General features: G+C 40.6%; 1 pseudogene; it reads left to right on the forward strand.

The window, feature by feature from the left end:
• LOC102491439 (acidic leucine-rich nuclear phosphoprotein 32 family member A pseudogene) overlaps nt 1–9,195 on the forward strand; it is a 15,331-nt pseudogene extending 6,136 nt beyond the window's left edge.
• The last annotated feature ends 1,593 nt before the right edge of the window (nt 9,196–10,788 follow it).

Raw genomic sequence — 10,788 nt, forward strand, 5'->3', positions numbered from 1 at the left:
CTTCTGCCGCTAGCTCGTTTGTTGGAGGCTGAATTATTAGTAGAATATCTTCATTCCCTTAAAAATCTAGTTCACAGTAGCCATGTGGAACCTTGTTCTGAAGGCCCGCGGCTTCTTCTGCCGCTAGCTTGTTTTTTTGAAGATGGTATTTTAGAACTTTTTAATTTTTAAAAAAGTTACTATACAGCATGTGCATGGACCAGAGAGAGACAGAAAGAGAGAGAGAAGGAAAGTGAGAAAGCACGTTCTGGGGGAATGGCCATGTTGCAATCCCTTCTCCACTCTCCTCTTGAGATGTTGGGCATGCATGCACACGCACCCAGTATGTTTTTCAAACTGCCAGCTCTAGGATTCAAACCACACAGTTGGCTCTATGGGATTCAGTCACCTTAACCACTGTCCACCTGCCTGCTCCAATTGTGACATTTTTTTTAGGACAATGAAGTTTGCCACCAGGAATGACTCTTCAAAAGGATTTCTCTGTACCTTTTGATGTTGTTTGATAATATTTCACCCATAGCAGAACTTTAAAATTTGGAGACAATCCTCTCACATCTTAACACTGCTTTATTAGCTTTCTATTTGTTAGCTTTGTCACTATGAATACTTTAAATTCTTTATCAGATGTTTCCATGAGTTCCATTGTACTATCTGAGTATGAAGAAGAATTATTCTTTTCCCTTGGTGGTGAGGTATTTTTTTGGTTTTGCATATTTCTTGTATACCTGTGATGATTTCTAGTCATCTGATGGGTGGTATGCTTCTTCCTAATTTCTAGAAGATCAATCTGAGTGATCAGAGGTGCACAGGAAGATGTGGTCTGCAAACTCTTTGGCGTTGCATTTTTCTCCAGGGGCTCTACCAGGGTAAATTCTCAGCAGGTCATCCTCATTGCCTTCTCTCTGAAATCACTAGATCTCAGCTCTCATGGTGGACTCAGTCTTCTCTACAATGTACTTTATATAACCTTAAATTATTTTTTATTTAGATTGCTCCCCAAATTATTAACTTAAAAATAATATTTTATGCCTTATGGATTTTTTACTCAAATGACATTTTAATGTTTTGTAAGTTTGTATGTTGAATTACATATATTAACCTTAATTTTTACCCTTTTGTAACCTTAACTTCTTTTAAAGAGTTACTTATTTTATTTCAAGATTTGACCAGAGAGAAAGAGAGAAAGAGAAAGAAAGAGAGAGAGAGCAAGAAAGCAAGATGCCAGGTCTGAGATTCAAACCACAGTCATCCATGTGTGAGTCCAATATCTTAACCATCATTTCTACCTGCCAGTGCCCATAACCTTAATTTTTTATAAGTAAGCAATTTGACTTGTCATATAGCAACTATTTTCTAACTTTCCAATTTTGTAAAACAATTTTTCTATAGAATAAAATAATCCTCTAGACCCTCCTCCATTTTTTTTCTGTCTCTATAAGAGTTAGAAGTCAAGTGAAATACTTTACAGTTTATGTTAACCAAGGTATTTCAACTTAAAAAAAATGACAAATATTTTACCAATATTAATTTAACATAGCATAACTCCTTTTAAGATCTAAAATTACCTGAACATTTTATAACATCATACTTACAATCGCCAGATTTATCTTTAAAAGCTATATGCCTGGGCTATCTGAATACCAAAGATACTAGAAAGTCAATGTACTTTATATAACCTTTTTATTTATTTGTTTCCCTATTAACTTTTAATAACATGTTAAATATGTATACCATATGGATATTAGATATTTATCTTCAGTTTTTGATAACTCTGAAATCTATTTTTACTAAATCAATAATATCGAAACAATTTTGTTGTTTGATTGGTAAAACCTAGGTGACAATTATAAAGACATCTTCAATTTTATTTTTCAATTTGTATCAGGCTTATTTCCTTAAGCCACATGAACTTGAAAGCATTTGGAGTAAATTCTGAGTTCTCTTTATTTACATGCCAAATTTAATAGAATTCTCTAAGGACTTTGCCACATAAACATAACATACAACATACATGAACATGTGTACAACAGAAATGAACATATAAGAGAGTTATAAAAGTATCCCTGTCTCAGACTCACCCTTCTTACTTGGCTCTTGGCAACAGGAAGGTTGCTATCTTACTTCTGATATTCCAGATATACACACAGAAAATTTGCCACTGGAATGGGACATGAAGTCAACATCCAGGAAGTGCAACCAGATATGGATGCTAATTCCTTCAAAGACCACCCTGAACATGTGTGATGAGATTAAATCCCTCATGTGAGATATACGTAAGTGCAGGGGGGGAAAAAAATGTAAGAAACCAGATACTAATGGCAGACCTTCCCCTGGTAAAAAATTTTTACTAAACTCTAGGTTACATGTCAATATCTATACTCATGCCCAAGGCAGTTGGCCTTCTCTGGTAGCTGCTTACCCATATGCCTTGAAATACTTACTTTTGTATTACTTTATACCCTGTAGCTCAACTTTCCCTCCCCGTAGCAGCACTCCTTTCAGAGGACTCACTCCCTACAAGCTCCTTTGAGCAGCATAAGTTTGTCAATGAGCTGGCATTTCTCAATATGACAGCCAGCCCTTCTGCAAGCTGCTCCTCTCCTCACATAATTTAAAAAGCTCAAACAAAACCCCTCAGACACAGATGAGGAAAAACAAAAGCAAAAACAAAAACAAAAAAACCCTTGTTTCAATTTTCCATTAGCAACCCATTTTCCAGGACTCACTTCTTGCCTGGGAATTCTGATATTTCTTCACTCTCCTAACTCTCCACTTTAGTATTTCTTCTGTGTCCATGTCTCTATTTACTCATGAGCATGAGACAAAAGAATCAAATTCACTGTTGTTCCTGTACTGGTTATAGGTGTCATAGAATGGGAGTGTTGAGCTGCATTGTGAAGTCCTTGGTTCGTTGGGTCCAGATCACTAAAATTAGAGACCTGTCCCTAGGTGCAAAATAAAGCCACAACCACAATAAAAGTAGGTAGAAAAGAGAATTTAAAAGGAAAGAAAGATTTTAGAAAAGAAGTACACCCAAAAGACTCTTGGGCAGGCAGGTTGCCAGGTGGAAACTGCATTTGGAACTGGTTAAGTGGTATTTTTATCTCCAGAGGTGATCATGAATATTTAATGGTGGGAGGTCTGTCACACTATCTATGCCTTTGTTTGAAATTCACTGGCTTTCTCCTGAGCTTGTATATCTCTCACAGGTGAAGAATGTGAGGAATTTGATCACCTAACTGCGCATGCCCAGTGTGAGCCAGGCTGTTTAATTAGGATAGGCTGCCCAATTAGTTTATGGCCCCAGTGGGAATCACGATGTTGACCAAAATGCTTGGTTTGGTCTTTTTGTATTCAGGAGGGATGATAAGAGAGAAATTTACAGTCATCCCTGTGTGTCTTCCTCAGGAACCAAGCAAGGAAAAGGTATTTGCCTGGCCTTCCTGGCGCCAGGAGCTAGGTGGGAAGAAGGCATCTCATGGAGGGTCTGGTAGTAACTCCTGATAAACTGTGATTGATGTGACAGGTGTCCTTCTGCTATTCTCTTAGGGCTACCCACTCATGACTGACTAACTGCCTGTCACAGGGCCCATGCATCCTAACTTCCTGCATCTAATTTTCCTGTATCATTATCTTAAAACTATGAATGAATTCAAAGGAAGGAAAAGAGAAGGGAAAAAATGGGCAGAGCAAAGAGAAAAAAAGGAGAAACTTCCAAAAATACCAGGAAAGATATGTTGGTCAAAAATGAAAATCAAGCAGGGATCTCCTAAAAAGGGATGGACCCTCAAATTCCTTTCTAAGAAAAAAAAAAAAAAAGAACTTTCCAACTTGAAAATAAGGGCTAAGACTGGGATAAAAACAACAAAAAACTTTTCTAAGGGGCTTGGAATCCAAGGTTCATTTACATTGTAATGATCCACAGTAAAAGGAAAAACTTAGGCTTTGCTTATGATAAATAAGGAGACAGAGGCTGAGAGAAGACTATACCACCAAGTATAAACACAGGTCTTGAAGGAATAATAAAAATTTAAGATGTTTTACAAGATAGGAATTGCTGGCTTCAAGCAAAAGAGAAAAAAGAAAGGAAAAAAAAAAAAAAAAAAAGACCCTAGGCCAGTATACTGCTGCCAGAAAACTGATGATTGTTTTCTACTAATTTAGAAAACGTTACCTAAGACCTTGCAAATCAAAGAGGCCCACCAGATGAACATATCTGCTTAAACTGGTAAGTACATGATCAATTCAGTAGAGACTCCCGTGCTTAAAGAAAATACAAAAATTAAATAAAACAAAACTCTAGCAGGCTGTCCCTTTCAGATGAGCTGTCCTGCTCTTTGACCCTGCACATTGCAACAAGGCTAGGCTTTCCTTCCTCATATCATGTGCTTAAGGTTTGGCCCCTAGTATCCTGGATAGAGAACCAGATCTGAGTTTGCTGACAATAACTATTAGGTCAACTAATCTGTCAATGAGTATCTTTCTCAAGTTTTTTTCTGGTAAGAGAGGGGATAGGAAAAGACAGAAATTGTTCGGACAAGCAAAGTTTTGGGCGCCTTCTTAATTTTAGAAGCAGTTTCTGTTATTTTTCTCGAGACAGTCTCAAATTTATTTTTGTTCACTTTTTATAAGGAGTTAATTTTACCATCTTTTTAAAAAAATGAATTCTAATGTCAAAGTACCAAGTTCATTTTTTAAAATGAGATACAGATTTTCTAATTTAGCCTGCCAAAGACTGATTTGAGATTATCAAAGCTTCTGCCTGAGAAAATTCTAACCAAGATCTTTTGCAATTCTTCCCATTTATCTAAATACCTGCAGGTCAAGGCGCTATAGGTATCATACATAAAGCTAGCTAGCAGTGGTGCCCAAAAGGGGTTGTCGTCCTCTTTGCTACTTTTAAAGTGTAGATGAAATTTTTAAAAGGAGAAACTGGCCTGTGGGAATCTAAGGATTTTAATATGGCAAATTAGCGTGCTGCTTTTTTAAGCATCTCTCCACTAAATGTCACTCATGTCAAGATCACTGTCTTACATGTCTCAGTTCCCTTCAAGAATTTAGTACCCTTGAAGGGGGCCTGAAACACTTGAGTGATCAGCTCTTATTTTGCATTTACTGGCTAGGCCTGTTATTAACTATTGTGCTTGGGATTCCCTATAGGGCTGCTACTAGCCCTAAAAGGAGGAAATGTTCTCCATTCCAGACACTCCCTGGAGAGCTCTCAGTCCCAAGGTGTGCCTACCAGCAGGGAGGAGCAAGTATCCTTTATCTTTGGAGCTGAGAGGCTCAGTCTCTCATTTGACTATGAATAAGACAGTTTCTCAAGTGCAAACAAATACCTGCTAATTGAAGCAGTATTAAGAAGGCAAAAGAGGGGGAACAGCAGTTTACATAATAGCTATGTTGCTGGACTCCCACGTAGTTGACTGGTTCAAGTCCTGGACCTGGTGGCTTAAACTCATGCTGGATGCATAGAATTGTGGCATGGCCATCCTCACTTTATGTCTGTCTTTCTGGTGAGTACACACACCCCATACTAAAAAACCTCTCCCCCCCCCCAAAAAAAGAAGGCAAAGGAGGAAGACCCTTTAGAAGGCACCTTTTCTCTCTCTCTCTTTAAATAATTAATGCACTTTTATACTTTTGGTTTTCCTAACTACGCACTCAGAGGGGAACAAAACACTGCATCTTGGTCAGAAGAGAGCAAACCACTACCTGTCACTTGGAAGGAAGCAAACCACTACCCCTCGCTTGGAAGTAAGGAAACCGCTGCCCCTCACTGGGTTGGAGGGGAGCAAACCTTGGTTACCCAAAACAGACAAACAAACAACAGACAAACAAGCAAAATCAGCTTAGAAATAAATCAGACTGCCTACCAAATTTTGGGAGGTCCGGGGTCAGAGGACTTACTGAATCTCCCCGGAGGAGAGGCTTGGAGCTGGAGGGGGCACAAAGGGCCCACTGCTGGTACCAGGCTTCAGGTTCGAAGCAACCCTTCAGAAGATATCCAGTTCGTCTCTGGTCCCTTCGTGGTCACCATCTTGTCGATGGAAAATAACCAATTCTGTAAAAATAATAATTAATACGGTTTATTTCTAAGCAGAATGAGTGACCTAGGCCAGAGAGGAGGCAAAACATGCCTTTCTCTTGGGGTGATCAGGCATAGGGGTGCCTTTTACTTGATTTTGAGAGTGGGAGACAGAGTTTGGAACTTAGTGAAAAGTTTTTCCATTGGTCTGGCCCAAAAAGGTGGGACGTGTGGAAGGGGGAGGGATGGCTTGTAGGTTATAGGTGGGTTTTACAGTTTTTAGGGTGGAGATTTGAAAAGGAAAGTTGCTGAGATCAGGAAGGAATGCACTTTAACAGCCATAAGGAGGGTTAATATACATCACAAAGATACTCCAATACTATGCCAAGGGCAGGATGTGGGAAGAATCCTGTTACTAATGGGTCAAAATGGTCTGTCAACATTTGTGGGCATAGCTTCCCCTAGGCCCTCTGGAAAGGCCCTTGGAAAAATAGGAAAAAGCAGTCAGACTTCTGTCCACACCATTATGCCATCTGCTAGTTCTTAACACTGGCTTTTCTAGTACACCATTTCCCATACCAATACGATGAATTAAGCAAGAAAACATTGGGTACCTCTCAGTTCAAATTTTGTATAAAGTTCTTTCAAAGAAAACAACCAAGTATCATGCATGGGCTTCCCTATTCAAATTTCAATTCTCTGTAGGTCGAGAAGTGGGGTCTGAATGCACATGAGTATATTCAAATTTTGGCTTAGATGGAAGCAGAAAGCAATTCTTTCTTATTTTGAAAAGTTCCACCAATTCGAGATTCCAACAAACCAATAATATAGTTCCACAATTCAGGTTAGATGTTTAAATTCAACAATTCAGGTTTTCAACAATTCAGACTTAATCCTATTTGAGCTCACATGTGAATGGAGCTAAATTTGTCCCTTCTTTGCATGAAAAGTGTAAGAATTTAGGCCTTTTCATTTCTTTTCCAGTTCTAAGTTTGATAAGCCTAAATAAAGTACACTACCCCATAACATCAGTAAACACTTTACTTAAACTGAACTTTAAAAACTATAGTTTACTTTATAAAAAAAGAGGCAAAAGTCAAGTAAGCTGATTCTAGGAACTTACTTTAAAGATGCCCTAAATTCCCAGATGGTATTCTAGGGCATGTAAGTTTCGCCCTATTTCTGATAAGTTCTTACACTGACCACATCAAGAAAAACAGTATAAAAAAGATGAGTCTGAGGCACTGAAAGATCTGGATGTACTTTCTAAATCATTACATAAAATCAACATTAATCTTTTTATATATACATTATGTACATTATACTTATTAAATGAAGCACGAAAACTATAATACTAATACACATTTTCAAAATTGAAAAGCAGGTTATTTTCTGGTTATACACAAAATTGTTTGAGCTATATATATCCTGTTTCTCAAATTTCAGTTAACCTAGTTAACCTAGGGTTACTACAGATGTTATAATTATAGTCCATTAAGTAATTAGTGTTCCTCAATGCTCAAACGATCAGATTATTTCTGTTACATTTTTAAGTGTAACACATAGCTAATTCAATCACTGAAGCTAAGGTTGTGTCTATGTTAGGGCTTTCTAGGACAACCTCTATTTGCCTTTGGAAAGTATTTTTTCCTGTGCTTAGTCATCTTGAAAGAACAAAGACTATACCATGTGAATAAAATAAGGGTAAGAGTTGAAAGCAAATGAGTTCAAACAGTTAAGTTAAAAAAGTTGTATCCTCTTGGCCAGCAGTTCATGGTTAAGGCACTGGATTCCCACATGGCCCACCATGGTTCTAGTCTCAGAGCAGTGGCTTAAAAATCACACCAGGGGGCCAGCAGGTGGCACAGTGGTTAAGCGCTGGACTCCCACGTGGTCGACCATGGTCTGAGTTCCAGACCTAGCTTGAATCTCATGCCGGGCACACGTGTGTGCATGCTCAAAATCCCAAAAGGGGAATCAAGGAGATGAGACGGTGGTGTGGCCATCCCCCTGGCGGGGGTCCAGGGCATTTTTCACTTTCTGTCTCCCTGGCAAGTGCACTCACCCTATAGCAAAAATCTTTAAAAAAAAAAAGAAAGAAAGAAAGAAAGAAAGAAAGAAAGAAAGAAAGAAAGAAAATCATGCCAGGAAAGTACGTACTTGCCTAAATCCCACGAAGTTAAAGAGCTGGGAGTGCCAGAGTTGCCATGGGGGAGGGTGAGTGGTGGGTGGTGATATCTCATACCCACCTCCCTTCCTTTCTAGTGCATGTGTTCTACGGCAAAAAAGAAACAAAACCCCCCAAAATAAAAACCCTAAAAAACTGTATCCTCTTAATTATCTTAAAAAGTACTTAGTTGTTTATTGATTGAATTCCGCCAGTGCAGGAGCCTCTGCAGAGGGAGAGTGCGAGAGATGGACGTGGACAGACGGATACTGCCCCTAGAGCTGCGGAATAGGACGGCCTCCTACGTGAAAGAGCTTGTCCTGGACAATTGTTGGTCGAATGAAGGCAAAATCCAAGGCCTCACAGATGAATTTGAAGAACTGGAATTCTTAAGTACAATCAACGTTGGCCTCACCTCAGTCACAAACTTACCAAAGTGAAACAAAACTTAAGAAGCTTGAACTAAGCGACAACAGAATCTCGGGGGGCCTGGCAGTATTGGCAGAAAAGTGTCCTAACCTCACACATCTAAATCTAAGTGGCAACAAAATTAGAGACCTCAGAACAATGGAGCCCTGGAAAAAGTTGGAAAACCTCAAGAGCGTAGGCCTTTTCAACGGCGAGGTGACCAACCTGAACGACTACCGAGAAAACGTGTCCAAGCAGCTCCCCCAGCTCACAGACTTCGACGACTACGCCCAGGACGACAAGGAGGCCCCGACTCAGACCCTGAGGGCCACGTGGAGGATGAGGAGGACGAGGAGGAAGGTGAAGAGGAGGACGGGAGTGGAGAGGAGGCGGATGAAGGTTATGACGACGGGGAAGTAGGCGATGAGGAAGATGAAGATCTCGGGGAAGAAGAAAAGGGTCAGAAGCGAAAAGGAGAACCTGAGGATGAGGGAGAAGAAGATGACTAAGGGGAATAATCTATTTTGAAAAATTTCTATTGTGATTGGACTGTTTTTACCCTTATCCCCTCCCACGCCCCCAAATCCTGCCCCCAAAAGTTTTTTTTTTTTTTTTTTTAGAGGCTTTTGCTATAGGGCGCATGCACTTGCAGGAAAGACAGAGAGAGAGAGAGAGACAGAAAGCGAGAGATCACTCCCCCAGGGGGGATGGCCACGCTGCAATCCTTTCTTCTCCATTATCCTCTCGGGATCTTGGGCACGCACGCACACGCTCCCGGCATGAGTTTAAGCCACTGGGTCCAGGACTCGAAACACAGTTGACTACGTGGGAGTTCAGCGACATAGCCATTATGCTAACTTGCTGGTCCCCCGAAACTTATTTTTTTCTGATCGTTAACGTTGCTGTGGGAAGGAGAGGGAAAAAGTGTACTGGGGGTTGAGGGGGTGGTGGAATAAAACACTACTTTTACTGCCACTCTTTTTTTTTTCCCCCTCCTTTTTCTTTGTGTCTGGTTTTGTCCCTGAAGTGCGATGGCTGATGGCCGACTACACACCAAGCGAGCTCCTTCCTGTTCGAGATGGGGGCTGGAGGTCTCTTCTATTTCCTGGCATTCCCAGAGGCTCCGAAGTGGTCCACAGACCCTGGCTGGCCTCTGTTTGGTTCCTGGAAGCCCAGGAGGGGCTGAGCACAGCCACATGTTTTATTTTTTTTTTTTTTTTTTTTTTTGAGAGATTTTCACTGTAGGGCGCGTGCGCTCGCCAGCCAGACAGAGACATAGAGACAGAAAGCGAGAAAGCACCCCCCAGGGGGGATGGTCACGCCGCAATCCCTTCTCCTCCATTCTCCTCTTGGGATCTTGGGCACGCACGCACACGCGCCCGGCGTGAGTTTTAAGCCACCGGGTCCGGGACACGAACCGCGGTCGACTACATGGGAATCCAGCGACATAGCCATTACGCTAACTGCTGGTTCCCAGCACAGCCACGTCTTTAACTTGCTGACTCAGGTGCTTTCATGTTTTGGGCCTGCTAGAGGCATCCAATGCTCAGGTTTATACATGGCAACCTAAGGGCCTATTCAGCACTCTTTGGGGAGCGTTCCTGCCCCTAGTCTCCTTTCCCTCTTCACAGATGGTGGTGGGCTTCTTTCTGCAGAGAGGACTCTGGTGTTGCCCTAGAGAGCCGTGAGCCAGAGAGCTGAAAGCAGCAGGCTTATGGGTTGCAAGTAAAATGGATTTGGTACTTATCACTCAAAAAAGAGGCAAATCCTCAAAACGTAACCTCTTTCAAAGAAAAAAAAAAAACTGCCGTTCTGTCCTATAAAATATTAGAACACATTGTTTTACAAACATGACGAGAGAATTCTTCCACGTGTACTTCTGTACTTAGAACATTTTTACAAAACTAAGCACTGGAGACATTGCTGCATGTTGGCTGTTTTGTGTTTTATTTTGTTTTGTTTTGTTTTTCATACACCTGAGCAGGGAAAAACTAATGCAAAATTGTAATTTCTTCCCTAGTGGAAATCTGAAATGACTGCAAAGTCCGAGCAAATGTATAGGTTTGCTTTCATGTCCCTCTTCTGGGTTGCTTCTGAAGCGATGTGTTATTTCCTAACCCATGTTTCATCTGTATAAAAGTTTTAATCCTGCCCCTCAGAAGAGCCAAACTTTGAGTTTTATGTC

This window comes from Tupaia chinensis, unplaced genomic scaffold (genome assembly GCF_000334495.1).
Source record: "Tupaia chinensis unplaced genomic scaffold, TupChi_1.0 Scaffold143755_1, whole genome shotgun sequence".
In the NCBI taxonomy this organism is placed as follows: Eukaryota; Metazoa; Chordata; class Mammalia; order Scandentia; family Tupaiidae; genus Tupaia; species Tupaia belangeri.